Raw genomic sequence first — 18,308 nt, 5'->3', positions numbered from 1 at the left:
AGCATCCACTTTTCTTTACACAAAAAGACAAAAGAGAGGAATATGAGTTAAGGATTAAGACATTCCAAAGGATTAGGGCATTCCAAAGTGGGCCCAAATGCTTTTGTCTTAAGATTTTAATTCCAAAATGTTGATTTTCTGCACTAGAAACACACGTAATTATATTTATCTAGTAAATGAATTTATTTATATATAATTAAGCCTAATTAACATGCAACATGGTTCTTTGAAGCTTATCATGATTATTACCTTAATATAGAGAAATATGTACAAAAATCAAGATAAATATCCGAAAAATGTGCGTTTAATTGAGTGTTTGGAGACACTCATCACTTTTTAGATAGAATTAGTTTTTAATTATAATTATTTTAGATAGAGTTAGTGTTTAATTAGAATTATTTTTAAATAGAATTATTATTTAATTAGAATTACATTAAATAGTTTTATAATTTAATTAGAATTCTATTATATAGTTTTAGAATTTAATTAGGTTTTCTTAGATAATTCTTTTAGATAGTTTTAGAGTTTAATTAGAATTATTTTAGAGAATTTTTCTGTTTAATTAGAATTCTATTAGGATTTTGATTTTGGTCTTATTAGATTGATTTAGGATTTTGCCTTATGTCTCACTTGATTAACTAGAATTTAGGGTTTTGACTTAAGTCTTACTTGTTTGACTTGACTTTAGGATTTTGACTTAAATCTTACTTGATTGACTTGACATTAGGATTTTGACTTAAATCTTACTTGATTGACTTGAATTTTAATTAGGATTTTACTTTACATTAATTAATATTTTAATTATTAATTTTAAAATTTTTAATTATTAAAATTATTAAAATTATAAAATTACCATTTTACCCTCGAAAAGGACTTTTTCCATTTTAAGTAATTTTTTAATATTTTAGGATGTTTTGGAATCGATTTTTCGTAAGGAATTCAATAGGAATATTGGTTTTTGTCATTTATAAAAAATTTGTGCGAAATGGTTGTGAACTTTATGAGGGGCATTTTTGTAATTTTGTCAAATTTTGTGAAAATTGGCGAAATGATTTATTTGGTTTCGATTTGTTATTTTATGTGTTTGAAAAGATTTTCGTAAACGTAATGTAGGCTCTAGGGATATTTTGAGATTAAGGGTATTTTGATAATTTGATCATTTTTTAGTGATTTTTATCATAAAGCTTCTTTTTATTTGAAAAATAATGATTTCTAGACTTTTGGGGTTATATTTTTCTAGCGTAGCGTGGTTTCTACAGTTTTGTTAGTTTGAGATACCTCATCCGAATTTCTGAACCATATCTAGCAAAAAAATATAGCAATGGAATAATCATCTATCATTGGAAATCGTTGCGATCGGGTTGACGAGTTGATTAATCAGGCAAATGCAAAATGGGGTGTCTACAACCTCCTTCTTAGATCTGAATATTTCTGATTTGTTTATGGATTTCTGGGTGTTTTTGAGGGGTTTTTAAGTCTTTTTTGATCTAAAGTTGGGGTATGGATGTTAGGTAAGGAGTTAGGACTTCAAAATTAGGATTTATGGGAGGCTAGGAAAGCTTTTTGACCTATTTTTCTTAGGATTTATCTTTTGATACGAAAATAGGTTGTAGGGACCCTTATTTATAGATTTTTTAAAGTACTTTTTACATAGAGTTAGTGTTTAATTATAATTATTTTAGATAGAGTTAGTGTTTAATTATAATTTATTTTTAAATAGAATTAGTATTTAATTAGAATTACATTAGATAATTTTATAGTTTAAGTAGAATTCTATTAGATAGTTTTAGAGTTTAATTAGGTTTCTTTTAGATAGTTTTAGAATTTAATTAGGTTTTTTTTATATAGTTTTAGAGTTTAATTAAAATTCTTTTAAATAATTTTTTAGTTTAATTAGAATTCTATTAGGGTTTTGACTTTGGTCGTATTAGATTGATTCAGGATTTTGACTTAAGTCTCCCTTGATTGACTTGAATTTAGGGTTTTGACTTAAGTCTTACTTGATTGACTTGACTTTAAGATTTTGACTTAAGTCTTACTTGATTGACTTAAATTTAGGATTTTGACTTAGGTCTTACTTGATTAACTTGAATTTTAATTAGGATTTCACTTAAAATTAATTAATGTTCTAATTATTAATTTAGGAATTTTAATTATTAAAATTGTAAATTTATCATTTTGCCCTCGGAAAGGATTTTGTGTTTTAAGTCGTTTTTTAATGTTCCAAGATGTTTTGGAATCGATTTTTCATAAGGAATTCAATGGGAATATTGGTTTTTGTCATTTATAAAAAATTTTGTGTAAGATGGTCGTGAACTTTATGAGGGGCATTTTCGTAATTTTATCAAATTTTGTGAAAATTGGCTAAATGGTTTATTTGGTTTTGATTTGTTGTTTTATATGCTTGAAAGGGTTTTCTTAAGCGTAATGTAGGCTCTAGGGATGTTTTGAGATTAGGGGTATTTTGGTAATTTGATCATTTTTTAGTGATTTTTATCATGAAACTTCTTTTTGTTTGAAAAATGATGATTTCTATGTTTTGAGGGTTATATTTTCCTAGCGTAGCGTGATTTCTACAATTTTGTTAGTTTGAGATACTTTATCCGAATTTCTGAAATATATCTAGCAACAAAATATAGCATTGGAATAAACATCTATCATTTGGAATCGTCGCAATCGGGTTGACGAGTTGATTAATCAGGCAAGTGCAAAAAGGGTGTGTTTACAGCAGGTCAAAAAGTCTCCCTAGCCTTCTCAAAATCCTAGATTTAAAATCCTAACTCCCTACTTGACATCCAAATCCCAATTTTTGCTCAAAAAATACCTAGAAACCCTTCAAAAACATACAGAAACCATTCAAAAAATACAAAAAATACTCAGATCTAAGAAGAAGATACCTCAACTTGGAGATCTGAAGCAAATCCAGTGACGGAGGAAAAGCAAGGAAACTTGTACAAAGACGCTCCCCGCCAGTACTGAAGGAACAAATCGTTGCGATCATCTAGGTATATTTTTTTTACTCTTTTATTTATTTATTATTTGTTTTAAGTCTTTTAGCAATGTAATTTTTTTTGGAAAATAATAGAGACCGGCATATGCCAGGCGGGGGTTGATGCCTAACACCTTCCAATCCCGTAACGTGATCCCTAGACCATAGTTTCTTTTTATTCGTATATTAGTTGTTTTTATCTATTTAGAGTCAATGCTTGGTTTCTAGACCATAATAACTAGGTGGCAACTCCTAAACCTTAAAAATTAAAAGCGGATCCGCACACCCCGCGGATCGAAGGCGTTTTCAGTGGCGACTTCACTAGGGATTATTGAGGATCAGACTTGAAAAGTCCTAAGTATGGGAGCATTGCCTGGAGGACATAATTTTTTTTTATTGTTTATCTATTTTTTTTTTCTATCATTCTTGTTTGCTTAATTATTGATTACTTGTTTGGATTTTGAATATTTTGTTTTGGCACATTTTTTTTTATGGTTCAATCGAGGGTCCTTTGGAATAACCCTAAATTGTTTGAGATTCAAATGGATGGTTTTGTTGAAAATGAGATAATGATTGATGGACCGTGAAGTTTTTTAAAAAAATTTCTTATTACATGTGTAGATTTTTTTTTTTTTTTATGTCTTTGGGTGTGTGACAGCAAGCAAAAAATAGTAAAAAAAAAATAGAGGTTTTGGGGTGCTATTAGCTATAGCAATACATGTGGATTTTAAATCGATTTTTATAAAGGGTGTGTCGCTAGTAAAAAATTGTTTTTAATTTTTTTTTTAACCCTTAATATTCCAATTTCTATCATCCTATTCACTGTCTCTAACAAAGAGATTCGTTTCAAATCATTTTCTTTACCCAGCTTCATCGTTTTTCAGCAAAGACGATCGGTTTTGATCTCTCGCTCCAATCTATTTAGGAATCTAGAAATCGTGGGTTTCTCCTAATGAAGAGACACCAGCGTCTCCTCAAAGGACTTTCATCTCAAAACCAATTAGCCAAACCCTCTTCAAAATAGTAGGACGTTTTCTCTCTCTCTTCTTATCATTCGCGGGCAGAGAAGAAACTCGTGAGTCTCAACGAGAAACATCAGCGTCTCCTTAAAGGATTTTCATCTCAAACAACCACTCTCGAGATCTATTCAATTTAAGTTAAATCACCCTTTCGTTCGTTTGTCGAAAGAAAATGGTGTTGATCGATGAAAAGCTATTTATTCAAAGTGGAACGGTTGATCTCTCTCGAGGAGCCAAAATTTTTTCTCGAAGCTGAATCTCTGTTGGCTTCTTTCTATAAAAAAAAACCGTGTGGTTCTTCGACCAACGATTTCTAGTTTGCTTTGAAACCCATATTTTTTATAAAAAAAAAAATCAAAAGAAAGGCTTAAATGCCGATTTATTTTGGGAGTGAGAAAGATCAGATGGAGAGATCAATTTGAAAATCGTTGGATCAGGACCTTCCAAGTCATCGACTTAATGCAGTTTTTTGTATGTCGATTCCAAGCAAAAAACTAAGATCGAAGGATGTTTCGATTTTTGGATTTGAAAAAAAAATATATTTTTTTTTAAAACTTGGGAAATCTGATCCATTCTGCAAAAGGCCATTGGACGAACCTCAATCTTGACGTTCTACTATACGAGGCATTTGTAAGAATTGGTTTAAAGCTTTTTTTAAATAATAAAAAAAAACAAAATGGTTATTCGATTTTTTTTTTCTTGAGTCATTATTGTCATACCAATTCTCACCTACAACACATCCTATGTTGATTAAATCTTAACTTGATCGCGAAAGTCGGGGTGGCAATAGAATCTGTTTAAGGTTTTTTTTAGTTCTTTAGTTTTGTTGTTTTGTTTCTTAATTTGTTTCTTGTAAAAAAAAAAAACAAAAAAAAGAGAGTTCATCGCCCTTTATCCCTACAACTCTCATTCTAGTTTCGATTTAATATTCATTTAAATCTCGAATTATTTTGGGTCGCCCAAAGTGACCCTTGATGGGACCATATATAAAAAAAAATCTCTTTGGTTTGGACTAAAAATTATGTGCTTGTTTCAATAATTGGACCCAATTATTAGTCTTTGTGTTGATTGCCTATCCAATGTGCCATAATCTTGATTGAGATATGTGTTTGATTGATTATTTTTTATCCAAATGTTGATGTGATGAGATATGATTGGATTGGTATTTGTCTTGATTAATATTCATGTGATACCCATGTTATGATAATATGATCAGGCCCATGGGCCCATTTGTTTGAAAAGGCCCCGAGCACATCCCACCCTGTTTTGCACACATCACTAGCATGTTTATCGCTTTGCACGCATGCATATCCCTTATAGCCAACGTGGTATTAGTATATGGCCCGGTCTCCTCGTGAGATGCAACGTCATGCATGAAAACCACAACTCTAGTCACGTACCTTTATGGTATATAAAACTGGGGCATCAGTGACACTAAAAGGTATATCGATGCACCCAGGCTAGAGCGATCAGAGCCTTTGTTCTATTGTAAGTCGCAAAGTCACATGTCCCGATCGCCAACTGTGGACACCTCATTTTTGCATTCGCCTGATTAATCAACTCGTTAACCCGATTGCAACGATTCCCAATGATGGATGTTTATTCTAATGCATTATTTTGTTACCAAATATGTTTCAGAAATCCGGATGAGGTATCTCAAACTAACAAAACTATAGAAACAACGCTACGCTAGAAAAATATAATCCCAAAAACATAAAAATCATCATTTCTCAAACAAAAGGAAGTTTCACGATAAAAATCACTAAAAAAATGATCAAATTACTAAAATACCCTTAATCTTAAAACATCCCTAGAGTCTACGTTACGCTTAGGAAAATCTTTTCAAACACATAAAACAACATTTGACAAAATTATGAAAATGCCCCTCATAAAGTTCACGACCATTTCATACAAAAAATTTTATAAATGATAAAAACCAATATTCTCATTGAATTTCTTACAAAAAATCGATTCCAAAACATCCTGAACATTGAAAACTGACTTAAAACTTAAAAAGTCTTCTCCGAGGGCAAAACGATAATTTTACAGTTTTAATAATTAAAAATTCTGAAATTAATAATTAAAACATTAATTAATGTAAATTGAAATCTTAATTAAAATCTTAAAGTCAATCAAGTAAGACTAAAGTCAAGATCTTAAATTCAATCAAGTAAGACTAAATTCAAGATCCTAAAGTCAATCAAGTAAGACTAAAGTCAAGATATTAAAGTCAATCAAGTAAGACTAAAGTCAAAATCTTAAAGTCAATTAAGTAAGACTGAAGTCAAAATCTTAAAGTCAATCAAGTGACGCTAAAAGTCAATACCCTAATAGAGTTCTAATTAAATAATAACTCTATTTAAAACAATCATAATTAAATAATAACTCTATTTAAAATAATTTTAATTAAAATTATAACTCTACTTAAAACAATTATAATTAAACAATAACTCTATCTAAAAGGCACTTAAAAAATTCTATAAATAGGGGTCTCTACAACCTATCTTCGTATCAAAAAATAAATCCTAGAAAAAGTAGGTTAAAAAGCTTCCCTGGCCTCCCATAAACCATAATTTTGAAGTCCCAACTCCTTACCTAACATCCATACCCCAACTTTATCTCAAAAAATACCTAGAAGCTCTTCAAAAACACCCAGAAATCCAAAAAAAAGTCAGAAGATTTAGATCTAAGAAGAAAGTATCTCGTCTTGGAGAGAAAACCCGATGATAGAACGAAGCGAGGAGTGTTGTACGAAGAACTATTCTACCAGATCTAAGGGAACAAGACCGTTGTCTTCAGAAAGGTATATATTTCTTATTTTTTTTAACGGTTAGGTCTTTGTAACAATGTAGTCTTATTTAGGAATTAGTAGAGACCAGTGTTTGTCGGGCGGGATTGTTGCCTAACACCTTCCAACCCCGTAATGTGATCTCCTGACTTAGTATTTTTTGTGTAGTAGATTAGTTATTTCTTTTTATTCATTTCGAATCAATATTCGATTCCTAGATTGCAATAACTAGGTGGCGACTCTCAAATCTCAAAAATCAAAAGCGGATCCGTGCACTCCGCAGATCGAGGGCACTTTCAGTGGCGACTCTATTGAGGACATTTGAGGATCAGACTTGAAAAGCCCCAAGTATGGGGAGCATTGCAAGTAGGACCTAGTTTTTTAATTATTTTATTTTATTTTTAGTTATTTGTTTATTTGATTATTATTTTTTTTTCATTCTTTTTGGCTCAATTATTGAGTATTGGTTTGGATGTTGAATATTTTGTTTTGGCACTTTTTTATGGATCATCTAGGATCATTTGGAATGACTTTAAAATCATGCAAGATTTCAATAAGGTAATAGTCTAAAATAATGGGTGTTGACTCATTTTTATTTGGATTATTTTTTTGGTTTGTATTATCCTTTATTAGTACCTTTTGGTTCAATTTTGGATATTTCGGATTTGGCATATAATTTATGATCATTTTGGTTCAATTTAGGGTCATTTTGGGATGACCCTAAATAATGAAAGATTCAAATTGACATAAATTGAGGATGGAATGATGGTGGTTGGAATGTGAGTTATGGATTTTTATTTTTATTTTTTACAATTTTTGGATGAATTTTTTTAGCACGTTACTTGGCATAGACGGCGAGTTGTGAAAATAAATTATTTGTGAGTGATGTGGTAATAAATAAAAAATTTGTCTTTTTTAATGTTATTCATGATGAGGAGAGGATTTAAAAAAAAATCAAAAAAAAATTCAAATTTTTTTTTTTTTACGTATGGTGTGCCGTTAGCAGAAAATAGTTTCTATTTTTTATCTTCTTCTCCATATGTTTAACGACGGAAAAACAACAAGAACAGAGGCATTGCCTCTCTCTCTCTAACTCTTTTCAATTTCATCTCTTCGAATTTGATTTCGATTTCGGTTCTCAAATTGCGAATCAAAGAATTGAACTATCAAATCCCAAGCATTGGTTCTATTTCCTTCAAGGATATTCCAAGTAAGCTTCGTCTCTACAGATCTCCTCTTCGAGCTTTGTTCAACCTTACATTTTCTATGGAATTTTCTCTGTTCGATTCGTTGCTAAAGTTGAAACTGATGGTGGTGTTCAACTCAAACACACAACAAGCGGTTTTGATGAAAATTCAATCCTTACATAAATGATACCTTACGGCTGGCGTGTATTTTCATTCTTCAACTATGATCTGGTTTTCCTACTGTGAAGGAGAATAACATTGCTCTTGACTGCCATAAGTGGAGTTCTTCAACAAAGAGACCTTAACCCTTAGATTAAGGAACCCATCATGATGCCTTTAGATGGTTATTAAATGACGATGTAGCAGCTATGGACAATAGCAATGATGGAACGGGGCTTTGAAGAGGTAGCCTGAATCTCCATGAACGTATTACATATCAGATTGATATTTATCAAGTTGATAAATTGTTCAAACAATTTCTTATTGTTGATAAATAGGTGCTTGAAGATGATAAATTTCTGGGCGAGGAAATTTGTCAAACTTAATCGAATTTCTAAGTTGAATAATCTGAATTTTCGAGTTAATTCGTAGTGGTGCCTCCGAAGAGTACTCTAACTGAATCACCTCAAATCCAACCAAACTGAGTTGGTATGGACCCACGATGGGTACGATTTTTTTTCGGTTCTTTATGGTTCCCCAAAGGATTTCTTAATGTCTTTTCCGCTTTTGATGAGTAAGATCAAATGAATTCAATCCCTTTGAAACATGGGAGAAGTAAAATAACAAGACGATCATGAACACGTGAGTGGTCATGATTTGATGATTTTTTTTATTGAAATTGTTAAGTATGATCTCTCAAAAAAATAAAAAATAAATAAATAAGGGGCAGGAAGTTTATTGATGACAGTCTTTGGGAGTTGTTATTAACACATCAATTTTCATTTATAACGCATCAATTTATTTAAAACAATTATTTATTTTCAAAAGAATTGTTGTGTTGCCAGTAGACGATGGATGTGTCAATAATAATTCAATTTTTATCTCAAATATTGTAAAAATAAAAACTTGTTGGTAGCCATGTTTGATGTTGAAAGAGAGAAAATTTTTTGGCACTCCAATGTTTATCTATAGCACACAAGTTGGGGTGGCAATAGAATCCTTTTCTTTTTTATTATGGGGTGTGTTTTTAGTTTGCTTTCATAGTTAGCAATGGTTTTAGAAAAAATGGCTTCTTTATGCTTTTTAAAATCAATTTGTATAAAATTTAAAAAGAAAAAGTCACTCATTGCCTCAACAACTGTCATTCTATCATCAATTTAATATTTTTGGAAATCCTGAATTGTCTTGGGTCGCCCAAAGCAATCCTTGATTGGACCATAGATTAAAAAACAAAAATCCTTTTATGTGCCTGTTTCAATATTAGATTTGATTGATTATTTCTTGTACTATACTGATTTACTGTCCATCTAATATGCTATGATCTTGATTGTTATATGTATGCCTTGATCTCGATTTTGATATGATGGTTTTTAATTAATATTTATGTTATTGTCATATGATTTGATCTGGCCTATGGGCCCATTTATTTGAAAAAGGCCCCGGGCACACCCCACCTGTTTTGCACACACCACTAGCACGTTTATTATTTTGCACGCTTGCATGTCTCATATAGCCAACATGGCACTAGTGCGTGACCTGGTCTCTTTATATTTGTGACGTCATTCATGAAAACCACAACTCCAGTCACGTACCTTAGGGTATATCAAACGGGGGCATCAGTACCGTCTGATCAGGTGACTCTGAAAGGTATATCGATGCACCCAGGCTGAAGTGACCTGAGCCTTTCACCTATTGTAAGCCACACAGTCACATGTCCCGATTGTCAACACAGTATTAGTACGTGGTCGGTCCCCTCGTGGGATCCAAACCATTTATGAAAGCTACAACTCTTGACTCATACCCATAGGTATATCAAAGATAATATAAGTACATCAATTGCACTTCTTGATCAAAATCAGTGCCTAAGCAAGATCCTGCTCCAATGTACTACGGTACTAGGAGGATAGAATACGTCTATTCTAGAAAAGAGGTGATTTAAGAGTGCCTTTGCTCAAGCATCGCGCGCCACCTCTGATCTAGGGATTAAACTGGCTGCTTTTGGCTTCAGAGAAGTGATTTGAAGTTTTAGATTATCACCTATAAGGTATATCAAATCAAGTCACCACGTACCGTCTGATTGAGTACGCTCGAGAGGTATATACACTTGGGCAAGGGTAGCCAAATAAAAATGCATTGCATATAGTAAACTTAGAGTCTAGAAACCTCCCTTGTAGGCCACAACTCGAACTTATCGTGGGTGTTCTCGGGTTGTTTAAATGTATGTGAATGATGTGAATGATGAGATAAGAATATATAGTTGTCCTCAAGGATTAAAGTTTTCTTTTACCTGATTAAAATGGGTGCACCGACCCAATAACGAATCCATTTGTTGTAATAATTCATAATAACCCAGTCCATCTCAACCCAATAATCATGATGGGCCGGGCCACTTAAATCAAAATGAAAATCAAATTCTTTTCTAAATTTGGGTTTCAACTCATTTTTAAAGAAGAAAAATGGTTTACAAAAGAAAAGTATTTTTCAGAACAATGTTTTCCAAGAAAAAGTGTTTTCCATAAAATATTTTCTATAAGAACAAGATTTTTCAAAAGAAAAAGTAATTTTACATGGACCTTGGAAACGTACTAAAATACCTATGGATCTAGTTAGGTCGTAGTTAATCGATTGACCTATTTGGAATAAGTTTTTTGAAAAACTTTTACATGATCAAATGGATCAATTGATTACAAGCAAAGAAAAATCTAATTTAATCCATTCAGTTAGATCGGTCTAAATAGAACTAACAACTTGATTGGACGCGTGGTTTCATTCATGGAACCAGTCAAATCAACGGGTTCCTATTATTTCATTATGCTTGCATCTGATCAAATTAATTAAATTAGTCACATCACTTTGCCCATCGGACTGTAAGTCATTTTATTAATTTCTCATCATGATAAACCTGGTAATGATAAAGGATGCGTCCGAATTCAACAAAGAAGGAAATATTTTATTTGGTCAAAATTACTCTAAGACATTCTACATCATCCTATTTTGTGTCTAGTCTTTTAATACATCTTTACCCTAGTCATTCTCTCAAGTCATCTAACTGGTCGACTAAGCATAGTCTTTATTATTTGGTCAAATCCTTTGCCTTTATTGATCGTGATATCTAATTTGTTTCCAAAGGATCATGCAAGATTTTGTGAACCAAATGAATCATGCTTGCCAATACCATCTGGTGGTGGCATGCTAAGATAACGATAACAGACATGGAGGGGATTCAACGACTATAATCGATATTTCAAAAAAATATGAATTACTAAGCATGCCTAAATACGACATAACTTCCTGTCCAAGAACTGACCTATGCTCGTATGTCGGGGACATGCATCTTCGAGGTTTAGGGAGTGAGCAAATGGCACAATTATTTTGCACCACTCTCAAAGGTCCCGCTCTTGCATGGTTTATATTGCTAATACAGTCCCGACTTCATACTTGAGAAGAAATCATGAAAGAGTTTATGAAGCATTTTAGTCTGAAGGTCACTAACTCAAATCCAACACAATCGATAGTTAATGTTGTTAAGCGATCCAAGCCTAGAAGAAAGTTTGATAATCTCAGGATGACCTTGAGTATCGCCTTGAGGATGTTAACAAAGAAATGATTATAACAACCTAAATCCGTAACCAATGCCCTTCAAAGTAATGACGAAAGTCATCAATTCTGCGAGTTTCACCAAGTTACAAGTCATTACACTGACAAATGTATATCTCTCCGCCATGCTATTCAAGACCTCATCGACGCAGGGAAGATAACCTTTAAGTGAAATGTTGAGTCTAGTGGATAAAACACCATCTAATTATCCTAGTCTTTCAATTATTTCTTGTCTCGTTAATTTTCAAGTTGTGTCAAGTTTCAAAGAGTATTTCTTTTTACAATGGTCATTGTTCTAGGTTAATAATGGAATCCTTCAATTCCAATGAAATAAAAAGATTTTTTCGATTATCATGTGTGCAACAAGTCTTCAAATTTTGAAAATGAATTTGATTAAAAATTGAATCTAAGGATAATTCTTGAGAAGTGCGAATCAAAACTGTCCAATCCCTAGAGGAACATGAGAAAATAATGGACTTACTGAAGGAGTTCAGAGATGTTTTCACATGATCCTATGAGGATACGCCTAATGTGAGCATTAATATTTTTCAACAATGAATCTTTGGTCTAATGATATGGGCACGGTATATATCTCTAGAATCGGAGGTTATTCTGACAGTTCGAAGACACATCGCACCTCGAGGGAGTCATGATCAAGAGATAGAAAATTCGGAGCATGAATTACACTTAGAAGAATCAAATGTCACAAATGAGTTCAAATACTCAAAGCAATCCATCAAATTGGATTAAACACTTCAAGATCACAGCGTTCAGAATTTACCATCCCAGGTATCAAAGAAAGGAACATTATCTAATGGATGCCAAAAAGGGGACATCAAGTAAGGGGCAAAGATTTTTCCTTTAGAAAAAAATACTACCTCTAAGAGTCAAAATTGAAAATCAACAGTATAAGAGAAAACCAGCTCAAGTACTCAATGTTAAAAATGAAATCACTCGTTTAGAAGTTTGAGCCCAACTAGGGCAGATCAATTATCATTAAAGAGACCTTACAAGGCAAATCGTTAACTAACCTCAATCAAATTATGTGATACCCCATTTAAGGATGCCTTTCTTTGATCGATGCATTTTTCCCAATCTCACCCTTTTAAAAAAATATATATATATTTTCCTTTGCTAACCCCTGATATGAACCTTCTTGAATTAAGACCTTCTCTTGATGATCTCTTCTAGTCTTCAAACGTTCTAGATGGTTTTAAAACAAATTAAAATGTTGATCCGACTAAAATCCCAAGGAAACTAAGTCCTTGAAACCTCAATCTAATGACACCACAAGGATTGATCACTTCCTTGATAAGTCGAAGAGTCATGTCTTTTCTTCAAGAACTCGAATGAAAACTCATAAAGAACCCATAAAGAAAGCATGAATCAAAGCTAAAGTTTTTTTGAATAAACTTCAAAATCTCATAAGATGTAAATTATCAATTGTGTCTCAATTACAAAATGAGGTGCCCTTTTATAGACGAATTAGATCAAGATTAATTCTAATTAGTCCTTGGAAAAATAAAGAAAGTCTAATTAGTCCTTAGGAAATAAAGAATTCAAAACTAAGGACAATTAGAACATAACAATTCCCAATTAACCCTGGCATTCAAATTGATCTTCCAAATTGATCTCTTGCATAAAAAGATAGTTGACCATCCTTGATGAAACTTTGATATCTCCAAAATTAGCCTTAGAATCTTCTAGAATAGCCTCTTTGTGTTGGATTTCCACAATCAAGCCTTGCAATGCCTCTTCCATCTTCTTTGTCCTTGCCCTAGTCATCGGACCGCCAATTCCTTGCAATGGTTCTTGAGAAGACTTGGAAACAGCAACTCGATCTCCATTATTCTCCCCCTCTTCGAAAAGATTCGTCCTCGAATCACCTACATTAAACAATGATAAATCAGCAACATTAAAAGTTGCACTAACATTACCATAATCACTTGGCAAATCAACTTTGTAGGCGTTATCATTGATCCGTTCCAAGACTTGAAATGGACCATCTCCTCGAGGTTGCAATTTTGATTTCCGTTGGGTAGGAAACCGCTCCTTACGCAAGTGCACCCAAACCCAATCTCCAGGGTGGAAGATAACTTTCAAACGACCCTTATTAGCTTGCTTAGCATATTGCTCATTCTTCCTGTCAATGTTAGCTCGAACTTTGGCATGTAAATCTTTCACAAAATCTGTCGTTTTCTTACCATCAAGATTAGCATGTTCATTAGTAGGCAAAGGTAAAATATCCACAGGCATTAAAGGATTAAAACCATAAACAATCTCAAATGGAGAAAATGAAGTAGTTGAATGAATAGTCCTATTATATGCGAACTCAATATGTGGTAAACACTTTTCCCATTGTTTTAAATTTTTTTTAATGATAGCACGCAACAAGGTAGTAAGTGTCCTATTAACTACTTCAGTTTGGCCATCCGTTTGAGGATGTGCAACAGTAGAAAATAGAAGTTTAGTTCCTAATTTACTCCATAAAGTACGCCAAAAATAACTAAGGAACTTAACATCTCTGTCACTAACAATTGATTTAGGTAGCCCATGCAATCGAACTACCTCCTTGAAAAATAATTCGGCAATATGTGTTGCGTTATTGGTTTTAGTACATGCAATAAAATGGCCCATCTTACTAAACCTATCAACAACAACAAATATACTATCCTTACTATTTTGAGTCCTTGGCAATCCTAAAACAAAATCCATAGAAATATCAGTCCAAGGCTGATTAGGTACAGGCAAAGGGGTATACAAGCCATGCGGTCGAATTTTAGACTTTGCTTGCCTACATGTAATGCACTTGTCACAAACAGATTGAATATCAGGCTTTATATGGGGCCAATAAAAATGCTCACGTAAGATATCTAAAGTTTTTAGGACACCAAAGTGACCCATTAAACCTCCCCCATGACTTTCCCTTACAAGTAATTCACGAACAGAACAATTTGGCATGCACAATTTATCTTTCTTGAAAAGAAATCCTTTATGCCTATAAAAGTCACCAAATGCACACTTAGCACATGCATTCCATACTTGGCTGAAATCAGAATCATTGGCATACAAATATTTAATTAATTCAAAACCAAGTAGTTTAGTTTGCAATGAAGTAAGTAATACGTACCTTCTTGATAATGCATCGGCCACAACATTTTCCTTCCCACGTTTATATTTAATTTCATAAGGAAATGTTTCTATAAACTCCAACCATTTAGCATGTCTTTTATTAAGCTTACCTTGGGTCTTCAGGAATTTCAAGCTTTCATGATCAGAATGAATGATAAATTCCCTTGGCCATAAATAATGTTGCCATGTTCGAAGAGTTCTCACTAGTGCATAAAGCTCTTTGTCATAAGTAGGATAATTCAATGCTGCCCCACTTAGCTTTTCACTAAAATAAGCTATTGGCTTAGAATCCTGCATCAAAACAGCTCCTACTCCAATCCCGGATGCATCACACTCTATTTCAAAAGCTTTATCAAAGTTAGGCAAACACAACAAAGGTGCATTAGTTAACTTATCTTTCAAAGTTTGGAAAGCCTGATCATGCACATTAACCCAATTAAAAACAACATTCTTTTTAACAAGTTCATTCAAAGGTGCAGTAATAGAACTAAAATCTTTAACAAACCTTCGATAAAAACTTACTAAACCATGAAAACTTCTTACCTCGTTCGCATTCTTAGGTGTAGGCCAATCCTTTATTGCCCTTACCTTTTCCTCATCAACGCTAATTCCCTACGAACTAACAACAAATCCAAGAAACACAACAGATTCCATACAAAATGTGCATTTCTTAAGATTAACATATAATTGATGTTCTCTTAACACACTAAACACAGCATGCAAATGCTTCACATGGTCATCAACATTTTTGCTATAGACTAAAATATCATCAAAGTAAACTACCACAAATTTTCCCATGAAAGCACTCAAGACATGGTTCATTAATCTCATGAATGTACTAGGGGCGTTAGTTAAACTGAAGGGCATTACTAACCATTCATACAACCCATATCTAGTTTTAAATGCAGTTTTCCATTCATCTCCCTCTTTCATGCGAATTTGATAATACCCATTCTTTAGATCAATTTTAGAAAACAAACGAGAGCCATGCAATTCGTCAAACATATCATCTAACCTAGGGATAGGATGCCTATATTTTACCGTTATCTTATTAATAGCTCGACAATCCACACGCATGCGCCATGTTCCATCTTTCTTTGGTACTAAGAGAACAGGAACCGAACATGGGCTGAGAGTTTCCTTTACAAATTCCTTCTGCAACAGTTCATCCACTTGCCTCTGTATCTCCTTTGTTTCCTCGGGATTAGCTCTATAAGCAGGTCTATTTGGTATAGCAGAACCAGGTATGAAGTCTATTTGGTGCTCAATTCCTCTTAAAGGAGGTAAACCATGTGAAATCTCCTCGGAAAAAAGATCCTCAAAATCCTGTAATAAAGACAAGACAACACTAGGCAAAGATGAGTTAAAATCGTTAGTAGAAAAATAAACATCTTTGTACATAAGAACTAGAACTTGTGGCCTTGCTATCAGTACACTTTTAACATCGTATTTGTCAGCAAGTACACTCAGTACTTTATTCTTCTCTCCAGGTTGCTCACTTTGCTCTCCTTTTTGCTCACACCTTTGTTTCTCTCTCTTTTTGCACTCACTTGCTATCCTAACCTGGTCCTCATAAGCTTGCAAAGGTTTGAGAGGAGCTAATACAATTTTCCGATTGTTCATTACAAAAGAATAACGATTTTTACACCCATCATGAGACACTCTCCTATCAAATTACGGTCGACCGAGCAATATATGACCAGCATGCATCGGTGCCACATCACAAATAACCTCATCCACATACTTGCCTATTGAGAAAGGAACCCGAACTTGCTTGTTTACCTTCACTTCTCCACAATCATTCAGCCATTGTAACTTATAAGGTTTAGGATGTTTCTGCCATTTCAAATTTAATTTCTCTACCAACAATGTACTAGCAACATTGGTACAACTCCCACTATCAATAATCAATGTACAGACTTTATCCTTCACATGGCATCTTGTGTGAAAAATATGCTCACGTTGCTCCTCATCTCCTTCATCCTTAGGCTGTATACTCAAAGCTCTCCTGGTGACAAGTAAATCACCATACACAGGCTCTTCTACTTCAACATCAGAACAATTCTCTAATGGAGGCATCTCGTTGTCACTTGAACTAGCACTTTCGATCTCTCCGTTTGCCAATACAACCATAACCCTTTTGTTTGGGCATTCAGAAGCAATGTGTCCAAACCCTTGGCACCTAAAACACTTAATCTGACGTGACTTAATAAGAGGCTTTGTTTCAGGTCTATCTTTAGGAATAGAAACTGAGGGCTTCGGCTTTGCGTCTTCCTTTGGTTTGAAAGGAATTTTGTTGTCCTTCCAATTTGGTCTCCATGGATTATTAGAAGATGATCCAAATCTAAACTTTCTAGACTTGATTTGCTTTTCCACTTTAATGGCTTTGTGCAGTAACTCTTCCATTTCCACATAATGGTGCAACTCAACCACATCAGCAATTTCTTTGTTTAATCCGGCAATGAATCTAGCCATGGTTGCTTCTCTATATTCGTCTATGCTTGCTCTAATCATGGCAATCTCCATTTCTTTATAATAATCCTCTACACTCATGGAACCTTGAACCAACCCTTGCAATTTGATATACAAATCTCGATAGTAATGGCTAGGAATAAATCTTTTACGCATCACTGACTTCATCTCATCCCATGATCGAATAGGTCTTTCACCATTTCTGCGCCTATTGATCACCAATTGATCCCACCATATACTGGCATAGTTTGTAAATTCTACGGCAGCTAGCTTTAATTTTTTATCCTCGAAATAATTATGATAATTAAAAACGTGCTCAACTTTTCTTTCCCACTCCAAATATAATTCAGGATCATTCTTTCCGTGAAAGGTCAGAATCATCATCTTTATGCTACCCAAATTGTTATCTTCTTTGAAATCTACTTTCTTATCCCGTCGATAATGTACTCTCTCCGCTTCGGAATGAATATCTTCTTCTCCGTCGAACTAATGTCTTCGATATGGTTTAGATTCATTAGAGGATTCCATATTGTCCAACCTTGAATTCAACAATTTAAATTGATCATGAATGGCCTTGATGAATAATTTTAAGTCGGTCTCATGTGGTTCTCCCCCTTCCTTACTCATGGTTGAAACCCTGTAAGTTAAAATAAACGAAAACAACAAAAAAATATGCAACAATATTGTAAGTCCCGGAAAGTAATGAAAATGATGGAATTGAAGGTCGAAACGGTGTGGAACGAGGCCTAGTTCAACTTGTAGATTTCGAAAAGAGCTTCGATTTGATATGCACTAATAGTCGTTCCGATATCCGGATCAAAAGTTATGGCCGTTTGAAGTTAACAACTCCAATTTATCGAATTTCTGTAACCACAAACAGCAACTAATAAATCCTTTTTTTTTTTTAAACCAAGCCCAGCAAAAAGAAACAATAAATCAGCCTTTAAGGTACTAAATCAGAAGTT

At 33.5% G+C, this 18,308-nt stretch overlaps 1 pseudogene; it reads right to left on the bottom strand.

Annotated features, from left to right (window-relative positions):
- The window catches only part of LOC147386523 (uncharacterized), a 35,520-nt pseudogene extending 17,793 nt beyond the window's left edge, over positions 1-17,727 (bottom strand).
- Between the last annotated feature and the right edge of the window lie 581 nt (positions 17,728-18,308).

This window comes from Akebia trifoliata, chromosome 14 (assembly GCF_017979445.1).
Source record: "Akebia trifoliata isolate Shusen 1 chromosome 14, ASM1797944v1, whole genome shotgun sequence".
Classification (NCBI taxonomy): domain Eukaryota; kingdom Viridiplantae; phylum Streptophyta; class Magnoliopsida; order Ranunculales; family Lardizabalaceae; genus Akebia; species Akebia trifoliata.
This window is presented reverse-complemented; position numbering and strand designations above follow the sequence as displayed.